The sequence below is a fragment of the Cygnus atratus genome, chromosome 17 (genome assembly GCF_013377495.2).
Source record: "Cygnus atratus isolate AKBS03 ecotype Queensland, Australia chromosome 17, CAtr_DNAZoo_HiC_assembly, whole genome shotgun sequence".
Classification (NCBI taxonomy): domain Eukaryota; kingdom Metazoa; phylum Chordata; class Aves; order Anseriformes; family Anatidae; genus Cygnus; species Cygnus atratus.
In genome coordinates, this window is record NC_066378.1 from 3671436 (window position 1) to 3682348 (window position 10913).

Sequence of the window (10913 nt, forward strand, 5' to 3'; positions counted from 1 at the left end):
TACCAAGCCACAAAGTCCTGCCCAGAATTTAAAGTTACGCCCCAGTAATTACATAAAATAAGCTCTTCGTACAAATGGCTCAAAAATCAATTTACTCCAGTATTGCTTTTAATTCCAGAATATTTTGACTGGTCACAGAACAGAAAAGCAGTTTTAATTTCTGAGGCTTGCTCCCTCCCCTTGGATGTCTCATTAAGAAAACAACAAAACAGAAAATAACCAAAGCACATTCATTTAGCTTGCTGCTCTGCCAATACAGGGATCAAACTCTCCTGAACGTGCAATCTTTTCAAGAGCACATAATGTTTTACATGTATTTTGTCTTCGCATTTTGTTCATAAAACATGAAGAGGGAGGATAGCAAGTGAGGTAGTGAAAAACCAGAATAAACCTAGGATAATGCAAAAGTAAAATTCAGTTGTGCAGGAGACACGCCACTCTCAAAAGGAGGTCTTAGATAGCACAGTAGAAGTATAAAACAAGTAAAAGCTCTCCAAAATCTTTGCCAACTTCTGGCAAAAAGGCAACACGCTCCTCTGCCCTCTCAACAAAGATGCAGCGCATCCACCTTTATGAACAGAAAAATCCCTCCACGTTGTGCAGCTTACCCCCTGAGAAGAGGAGACAGAAGAACTCACCTGTAACAGCTACTGACCCGGTACCCTGACACCGACAAGCAGACCCTACAGCCCACCTCGGTCCAGGGGTGGCTCTGTGTGACAGAGCTCAGCACCCACACGTGGCTGAACGCCATTCATCAGCCTCGAAATAACCACCCAAGGGCAAAGCCTGGGTTTAAATACCTATTTTGTTTTATTTTAAACCAACTCGGTGTGAGCTTTGCAACAGTTTTCTTAAATTATCCTGGGTGGGGGGTAGATTCAGCCCCGCATCCCCCCTGTGGACTAACAGCACCAGCGAACACTTGCGGCTGGGTGACGTTAGCAGTCAGCACTAGGAAGTTCCTTCTGCCAGGCAGACAAGTCAAGAACAATAACTACATGCTTACCATCCCACCAGCTCCTACATGGCTTTTCAGGTGCAGGAACACAAAAACCTCAAGGGAGATTCATCCAGATGCTTGGCCTTCAACCCAATTTTGCAGGAGTCCTTAATTTACAAACGGCGACATGAATTAAGCCGTCCTTTTTGTTTAAGGCAACTGGGAAGACAGAGATCATAAATACGAAAGTTCTTCCACTTCCTCTCTATGCACCCTCGAGACTCACCCACAGCTTCACTGACAACAGCTGCAAACGCCCTGTGGAAGGGGAGGCCCTGCCTCCAGGAGCCCAGCAGCCTTCAGAGGAGAGGTTTCACGCTGCACGCAGCCGCCGCAAGTTCCCTGGAAGGCTCCGAGAGCCAGGTGGGCTGAGCAGTGCTCAGAAAGGTTTCTGTTGTGCTGTACTGCTTACTAAGCATCTACCTAAAATAAAGGAAAAACAGCAAGGAAACTGTCCTCATTTGTACAAATAAAACAAACAGTCTATTTGAAAATTAATATGTATTGGTGCTTCCTTTCCTAATTTTAGGCTGTTGGTTGTGCACTCCAAGTAATTCTCACCCTTCAAGAACATGTAGGGCTGAATATTTAGAAATAACTTCACCTGTCACACAATTTCCATCACATCGTGCCAGGCCCCAACATTTTAGAAAGCCATCGTATACCTGAAGCATGAAATAAAACTGTGTTTGGCAACACCCATTTGCTTTCTTGTCATCACCTTCCAGTCAGCATTGCCAGTGCTCATGAGACAAGCATTCTGCTGTGGTCTTTCCCTACTTTTTACAGCAGGGATATTTTTCTATGTAGGCTATAAAGCAATAAACAACTAACACACAACATAACACATCAGACTCTCAAGAGAGCCTTTCCTTGTTTATATTCCAAATCCGAGCATAAAATCCTTTCTAAAAATGCAGATTCAAGTAATATGTAAACCTCCAAACTTGGTCTTCCGTAGAAAAAGCTCCAGAAAACGAGGTAAAGCACGAGCAAAAGGAAGGCGAGCGATTTCTGACTCAAGTCTTCCAGTGCAGTTTGCAGCACAAGAAACGGAAAGCGAAACTGCCCAATTTACTCAGCAAGTCAAACTGAACAGTGGCATGGGGCTTTTTCTGTTTGTTTGCTTTTCAAGAGATCACTGCCAGCCTAATTCTGCAGCACTGCCCCTGCAGCAGGGCAAGTTTCAGCCTTCCAGCCCTGTCCTCTCTCCATGCCCAGACGAGGACCTGCTGCACAGCACGGTCATCCCACGGTGGCAGCAGCTTCTTGATCCACATCAAGCTCCTAACACCACGTTTGTGCCAACACGACTCAGTGGGAGAAAGGAGAGGCTGCAGCAACAGCTGGTTTTTCATCAGCACCGAGAGTGGCTTGAAATTCATATTAACTTGTAGTCCTACTGTTTAAAATTCGCAGTTTGATGCTCCCCAAATCTGGATCCTTAGCTCCTGGAGCCTTGTGTTTCAGTAGGAACCTGACTTCATATTTTAATCAATACATTTCAAGTCTGTCAAGTCACAGAAAACAGTTTACACACATAATCGTGAAGAGATGAAGCCCCAAAGACAAACACAAATAAGGTTGGATTTAGGCCTCAACTTTCTTGCCTTCAAGACTATGGCGCTAGTGAATTTTTAGAAAGTTATTAAATTTTAATAAGATACAATTGTTAATAGCTGACACGATGATTTCATTTTGGGGAAAAAAAAAAAAGGGTATCTGGTCTTTCCTAAAATAGGTTTTCTCCTTCTCCTGCATAGTTGCTTATTACAATGCTTGCCAGAAGGGGTAAGATCCTGGCAGATATTTTATAAACAGTCTATCAAATAAATTAAAAACTACAACGGGATCATCCATACAAAAGTGTCACAGGTTGTCAGAATACAACCTGAGCCTGAAGGTTGCCAAATCTTAAGAGGTTTTTATATTTGCTTTACAACTTTTAATATTGATTACTAAGAGTTCTGTTTCCTGATATTTCTATGTTTTGTTCAATTTACAAAGTGAAAATGCTGCAAATTAAGAGTTAGGCAGATACTAAGCTAAGTTTCAGCTGAATATATAGGACTTCTTTTGGCAAGAAGGCACTAAGGGCTCACTAGTGGCAGAATAAGCAATCATTGCTATGTCAGGCTGCCAAAATTCACTTAGGCTACGGCCTGACCTGCATGCAAATCCAGCCGTGAAACAGAAATGAAGAGCTCAGGGCAGACTCGAACATAAACGCGTGTGCTTCGGTCCTGCTCCAAACCACCGCAGCACTCTGGTGTTGCAGCAGCCTGCACCTACCCAGGGTAATTGAGGGTGAAGCCAGGAGCAGCTACTATCATCACTTCGGCTATTAAGACTCCTTAATGAATGGTCTGACAATAACCCAGGTGGAACCAGTTCTCTCCTCGCGAGGGCTTTAGCCATAATAAGCCCCTTGCACATTCCTGCAGCGTTTTCCAGAGATCTCACAGTATGAGGCTACTGACTGCGCTCTCACAGCCTTGTGAGGCAAGTATTAGTCAATCTTTTTTTTTTTTTCCCCCTCCATTTAAATACAGATAAAAAAAACAGAGGCAGAAATCTAGCAAATGACTTCCCTGTGGATACGCAGCTGACTAGTGGCATTCAGAATCCAGACCTTCCGGATTCCAGCCCTGTCATCAGCGAAAAGGCCATCATTAAGAAGAAAGAAATTAGTCTGGTCTTATAAATAGCATTTGAATACAAGCCTTCCTAAAAGATTTGCAGGCAGTTGACCTTAAACACCAGCAGAGCTGCACAGGCACTGACCGGCTGGTGCAGACCTGGGCCCGGTCCCTCCAACTCCCGGCATGTTGGACATCGCTCTCATACGGCCACCTCCACCTGGCTTGGGCTCAGCACATCAACAAGCAATAAAACTGCTGAAAAATATAATGTGTTCTTCCAAAATCACCCTGTGGACAGGAAAAAGGGACAACAAACAAGCTTTAGCCAGCGACTTTCTTCCTGCTGTGCTCTGAGGTGCCAAGGAATCGATGCCTGACAGAAACCTCACCTCAGCGCACACCTGCGAACCCTGAACGGGAAATGGACGACAACACCTGAAATTTGGAGCACCCATCTGAGGTAATATTTGGTCATCCTTTAGGATTTGAACTGCTCCTACTGTATATCACACATTCACTTCTTGTATTAATACAACACTACAAAGAATAAGGGCCTTTTCTGGACTACAGCTTCTATCACCCGCAGCAGGTCTGATTCCTAGACTGTATTTCTCACGCACGATACTAAGCCCAATCATGATTCTGCAACAAAAAAAGCCTCTAAACACTGCTTCCATACAAGTCTAACCTGATTTGGAATCCTGATTTGGAATTTGGAATTACTTTTGGGGAAAACAACCCTGAAATACCAAGTTGAAAATTGCAAAAGCAGAGTTAAATTAAAATAAAAATAAGACATTGTGTTGTAAAACAAACAAAATCATTCCAGTAGTTACTCATTTTTCCTGAATTTAGGTAACTACGACCTCCTACCCACCTGGGCCACCATCAAGCCCTGAACACACGAGAACAGGAGCTCTTGCTCTATGGGAAAAAAACAAAAATAAAAAGCTTGGCATCTCCTGTGGGGATCCTGTCACCGAGAAAGCCGCACACAAATTCACACAAGCAATTATGAGAAAAAACTGCCCAAGCAGAACAACAAGCTGGAACGTTTTTTGTTTCTATTCCTCACTTTAGGAGGAAAATGTGGTTACAAGCAGGAGAAACATAAAACCCTCCTATTTGGCTGTCTGCAACGCAGGTGAACACAAAATTTCTGAGAAAATGAAAACACACGCCTCTAACACTTCAGCTACAGGCTCAACTCTCTTAATGCAAAAGCAGAAGAGTCCAAACTCACTGAGTTCTCCACAGGATGACAAAACTCATTGCATTAGTATGCATTAAAGCATTGCCTGAGTGTGGCAAAGTGGATGAGACCTGACTCTTAACAGAGACTGTTTCCATCCCAGCTCACATTTAGGTCTCAATTATCTTATCTGCTCTGCCACTCGCATACTTTCCAGATAAGAAATGTTTCCCCCCCCTCTTTTGAAAGAAGCTTAGAGTTCAAATTGAAACCCCAACTAACATTAAGATCAAAAACGTTACAAATTAAAATTTGAGGCAATACTTTTTAAAAATACTCTACGTACAGGTTAAAACTGGGAACCAGAGTTAGTCGATGTGCTATGCAAGTTTTAATAAAAGCAGTATGTTCTGCAAGCGAAGAGGGAATATTTTCTTGATTTGAGTTTATGCACATGGTTTAGGTCACCGATCAGTTCATCTGAAGTTGAGAAACTACTTAAGAGTTGGGAGGGGAAAAAAGCCTGTTTTCCTTTTCCAATCTATGACTAAGAATGAGGCAAGCAAAGGGAGGATCTAAGATCCTGAAGGCGATGGTAACAAGAGGTCATTAGTTAATTCCCTCAACTATAGATAATACTTCCTTTTACTAAATAAGATCAGTTTTTAAATGATGTCAAACCTTCCCCCCCTCATGGTTACAGCATACTGAAACTTCTTCTGAACGAGTCAAAATAAGTAAATGCACAAGAAATAAAAGCAGTACAAATTTGCCATAATGTCTGTTTTAACCAGTACTTCAATGTTTACAAGTTAGAGTTAAGTTTTTCTTTTGGGAAAAAAAAATAAACACAAACAACATTCTAAAGTTCCTGTTTATTGCTCAAATCATTTTTGAAAAAGCTTAATGTACACTTAGGACCGACTATTTATTATCATCCATATTACTACAGCACCTGTGAGCTCCAGTAACACTGTAGTAAGAGCTACAAAGCCACAGCAGAAGTGCTGCCTGCTCTGAAGAGATTATAATCACCTGAAAAATGAATAGTTAAGAAACGCAGGAGAGCACCAGGAAACACACGACTGGAATTTACGATCTCTCCATCTGCACTTTCGTTCACTTTCCCTTGTGCACTGGAAGAATCAAGGTGTGCATTTACTCCCACCACCCACCGTGCTGAAAAAAAACAAACCTCCCTAAGTCATGAGAAGACCAAACAAAAACCAAGAACACCAGAAGGAAGATGCTTTGGCTACTGCGACAGGAAGAAAACCATATCTTTACACGTTCTTAACACCTCTACTCCCCACATAAGACACACCAGATTTCAGTTTTTAAGGTCCAAAAGAACAAGACTGAACTGTAAGAAGATAAACACCCCCTGGACAGCTAGAAGGCTGGGTGAACTGTCAAGGCAATACAATTCAAGGCTGGTTTAGTCTCAAAAAAACAATTGCTTCTCTTAATGAGACACCCATTGAATTCATACATTTGCTGCAGTGCAACAGCAACAAACCCAAGTTTTGTAAGAACGCTGTTTTCATTTAAAGGCATTATTTGAAAATTTACCACTACAACACAGTGCATCCAATACAAACCGGCAGCCTGACTTGTTTACAAAGCATTCTGCCCAGCGTTAGACTAAAAATCCAAACTTTTTGCTGTGTAATAAATCAAATCAGTGCTCTGCGTCTAACATTTTTCAGCAGTACCATATGCTACGTACTCCCATATGTTCCATTACAAGGAAGAAAAACATCATCTCAACATGAATCATCAGTGACTATATTCTTGTAAATCTGGCTTAAACACTTAAAATGTGCAAGGGCCACCCTAAATAAATCTGCTCAGTTTTATGCCAGCATCTCTGCAACAAAATCTCAGATCACTAACTTGAAATGAAGGGAAAAAGAGGTTTAACGTGGAAACTGAGCACAATATTTGCATCTCTACAGAGGCAGACTCACCATGCACAAAATTTGGCAAGCGTTCATCAATTCCAATCTAATAAGGACATCCTGCTCATAAAATGGTGATAGTATCTGGTAGTCATAACACCTTTCATCCCAAACTGTTTAACATACACGAAAACACGCACACTACACATGAGATTCATTCCCCCCAGCGCTAAAAAACAGTTACTCTGGGCCATAGCATCTGCCACACACAGTAATGCTGGAGAGCAGTTTGCAAGAAAAGTAAAAACCAAACCAATGTAGGTAGGCAGCACAGAGTTTCCTAGACTGGAATTTATCCAGGATCATGGGGTTAACGTCTCTACTCTTACAGGGACAATTTCTTAGACTAAATACAAACAGCTTGCTCTCCCTTCCCAAAGACAGTACAACCAGCAGCACAAAAGCTGCTTGTACTGAAGCAGAGCCACGAAGGTCTGAAACTATAGCACATCAAGGTCACCCTTTGCCCTTCTTTGAGGAATTACTCTGTCTCCCCTCAGTATCACAATTAACAAGTAACAGCAGAAGGGGGTGCAACTCCAGGCGAGTTCACTACTCATGAGGAAGTGCTGCTGCTGGAGATTAGTTCGTCTGATTCAGATGGGCTCTCTAACTTTGCCCAATTAACGCCATGATCCAGCTGTGCCTAATTATATGACCGTTCAGAAAGACTGATTGAAATTAATACACCAGACAAACTGTGAGAATGTCCTTATTTGAAAGCCTCCTGTAGCTAAGTAGTGAGGCATGCAACTGCGCGTTCCCACATAACTATTGGTTTCATTAAATTTGAAATAAACCAGAGTCCATTTTGACCTAATATTCAGGGTGGGGAAAAAAAAATAGTAATTACATCAACATCAAGCTATTACCTGTTCAAGGGAATAAGTGCTTACTTCATTAACAACTCCGACAAACTTGTTTTGTAAGCTCCCTATATTAAATTTGAAATTTCCCCGTCTCTACAAATCAAACTAACAATTTCTTACACAAGGGGAAAGTCTAGTAAGGCAACACAAACACAAGGATGACTGTATACAAACATGAAAACTTCCAAACTGCTCAAATCAAACGCATTCTTTTGCCATCCTCAGCATGAACAGGCTTAGCCAAGACAAAATAATTCAAAAATCTCTTTGAATTCAATCAATTTCTTTTAAATACTAGCAGTAATCTTTTTTTAAATCTGAGAGCAGAAGCTACTGATCTTTACAAACATGTAGTAAAAAATAAAGATCCTCGTATAGTTTGACACTATAAGTACACACCACGTCAGACGCATTATTCCTTAATGCTGGGAATTGGGGCTTCACAAAAATTCAACAGAAGCTGCCATGGTATTGCAAATAACAAGGAGAGCGCTCGGATTTCCAACATCCTTCAGTAACTCAGGAGATGGACGACCACACCCAATTAATTTACTTTAATTTCTATTTCAACTTTCCTCCTCATTAATTAGGAGCTGAGGTTCACGGAGATTACAGCTCCTGCCACGCAATACCGATGATGATTTTAAGCAGCGCACACCATACAGTCGAGTTTCATGTGCTGTACCGCAGCCACAGCAGATCAAAATGAGCAAGTCCGAGTGCCTGCTACCTGTGAACTAGGTAAAGAGGTTACACAGTGCAACAGATTTCCCTTTTATTCACTCAAAATACCTACGGAGCTGTAGATTAATCAGATCAGTACTTTCTAAAGAAAGCTTCACCCGATAAATTAAAACAAACCTACCACAGTGATTCCAGAGAACGATAACGAGACAGCGTCAGGAAAACTCACTGAGCTACCCTTGGAAGAGCTAACGAACAAGCAGGCACAACGCAATTGCATAATGTTTATTACACAGCACCAAGCCAAAGGCAATCAAATCATTCTGGTTGAATCAATGGTCTTCAAATAAGGAAGTAGTTTGAAAATAATAAGCATAAAATAAAACACTCTTTTTTGGCTTACTACTTTTTTCTTCCTGTTGTGTAAAAGCACAGCTATTAAAAAAGCTGAGCAAGTGCCGGATTCTGTTTCTGCTCCAAGCCCCCCCCCCCCCCCAATCCCCCTGCTTTGTGCAGGGAATTTCCCAGGCATCGCTACCCTTCTCCTCCCCTGCCACAGGGGGTTCCTGAAGAGCCCATGTTAGCCCAGCAAGCTCCAAACTAGCTGCAAATTGACAGGGTTTTCTCTCCCAGGGAAGGCAGCTGATTAATCAGAAGAGACAGAGCCCAGTTCTGTTAAGAGACCACTTCACCATGCAACACACTATGAAAAATAAATTTAGCAACAAAAGCCTGCTGAGAAAAGGTCGATATTTAGAACACACATAAGCAGAAATATCTCATCATAAAAAGTTTTGACTAGCAAGGTTTCTTTCAAAACTTAATTAACAAAAGGTAACAAATTGAGAGGGAAGTACCTACAGGGAATCACTCTAACACACACACAAAAGAATGAGTTTACCATCTGCAAACCCTCATATTGGGTAGGAAAGATGGAAACGGCCTAGCTGAAGTTCTCCCTCAAATCAGATGCTAGAGGAAGTTATCTGATGAGCTCTATGATAAGATGTACGATTCGTTATTGGGTAAATAAGAAATGTTGATTTGACAAAACCCGAGAAAACATACATTAATAGTTATGAACAGGTTGCAGCCTCACTGAAGGTCCAGAAAGCATTAAGTTGTCAGGTACGCGTTAACGTTAAAGTTTGTGAAGAGGTATTTACATTTAAAACACTCCCTGTACTGTTTCAATACTCCTTGAGAACTTTGAATTAGGCAGCTACCAGAAATTATAGTTTTGAAGACAAAAAAAAAGAGAAGAGCGAGCACGGTATTATTTCTCTATATTGACAATCCCTTACACGACAGAAAAGCAACCCACGTACTCTAGTGTATCTTCTACCCGATTCATTAAACTAACAACCAGTAGTGAAATAAACTATGTGATTGTAAGCACTGTAGAATTCACAGGCATCAACACTTTGCTTAAAATACGTAAGCAGACCTTGGGAACAGATTGGAGCCCCCATATATGAGTACTGTAAATGACAGTGGGGTGTCATACCCCTGCTGAGCTCTCATCCAGTTAACTCCTAATCACACCGTGCTACCTAACAGCTCCTGCGGATGATATAGGGAGTGTGTGCCCCACCATGGCACACACTGCGCCCCGACGTCTTGCTGCCCAGCTCGCTACCCCGCAAGGTGGGCAACGCGACCCGAAACCCTCTTGGGTTTGGACATGGGTCCGTGGCACCGCTGGGGTAAGTCCTGCTGCCTGTGCACCGCAGGAAGCCCGACCAGCACCACCTGTCTGGCTGTTTCCAAACAAACATGGCAGCTGCCCCGGCGCTCGGCGCACCTACAGCACCACGCTCGCCCGCGGAGCCCAACGGCGTGGCTGCGGGGAGCACGGCCAGCGCTGGGCCAGGCGCACCTGCACGCTGCCGGGCGGCACGGGACGGGAACGAGCTCTGGGTCTGCGGAGAAAAAGAAGTGGTGGAGGAAATGGGGATGCAAAAAAGTGACAAGGAGAGGGGGAAATGAAGTGGTGGAGGAGATGGGGACATGGAAAAGTGACAGGAGAGAGGGGCGGGGGAGATGGGGACGGGGGAGAGGGGGAAAAAGTGGTACAGGAGATGGGGACGGGGGGAGATGCGGACACACACGGGACGTGGGGACAGGCGACACAGGGACGGGGGACACGGAATGAAACTGGGGGGCTCACCACTTGCCTGCCGGCCTCCTCCTTCCTCCTTCCCAGGCGGGCCCACGGGCTGCTCGAGGACATCCGGCACCTACAAGACACCCCTGTCACGACCATGTCGCGACCACGACAACACCCCCCCGCGCCCCAAAAAACTCCCCGGGACCACCCTCACGGGGAGGGGGGAGGAGGGAACCGGCGCCCCCCTCTCCCTCCCGGGGGACCCGGGGCGCCCCGAACCCCCCTCCCCGGGTCCCTGCGGCTCCCGGCGGCCGGGCCCCGCCGCCGCTCACCCGGTGCCGGCCTGCGGGGGGGGGCGGCCCGGCCCCGCCGCTTCCTGCCACGGCCCCGCCGCCGCCCGGGGCGCGGCTGCCTCCGCTCGCTCGGCGCTCGGCTGCGCGGCCTGGCGGCTC

At 44.3% G+C, this 10913-nt stretch overlaps 1 protein-coding gene across 11 annotated transcripts in view; it reads right to left on the bottom strand.

The window, feature by feature from the left end:
- TAOK3 (TAO kinase 3) overlaps positions 1-10913 on the bottom strand; it is an 84688-nt gene extending 73775 nt beyond the window's left edge. For 3 of the 11 annotated variants that reach the window (XM_035556939.2, XM_035556931.2, XM_035556942.2), the window contains exons 1-2: positions 10794-10913; positions 10522-10591 (exon numbers count right to left, since the gene is read on the bottom strand). The gene's annotated coding sequence lies outside the window, so the exon portion shown is untranslated. Of the gene's footprint in view, positions 1-1009; positions 1111-1229; positions 1427-1942; positions 2025-4888; positions 4952-10521; positions 10761-10793 lie in introns of those variants that run through there. The other 8 variants (XM_035556941.2, XM_035556932.2, XM_050714303.1 and 5 more) reach the window with 7 other exon arrangements.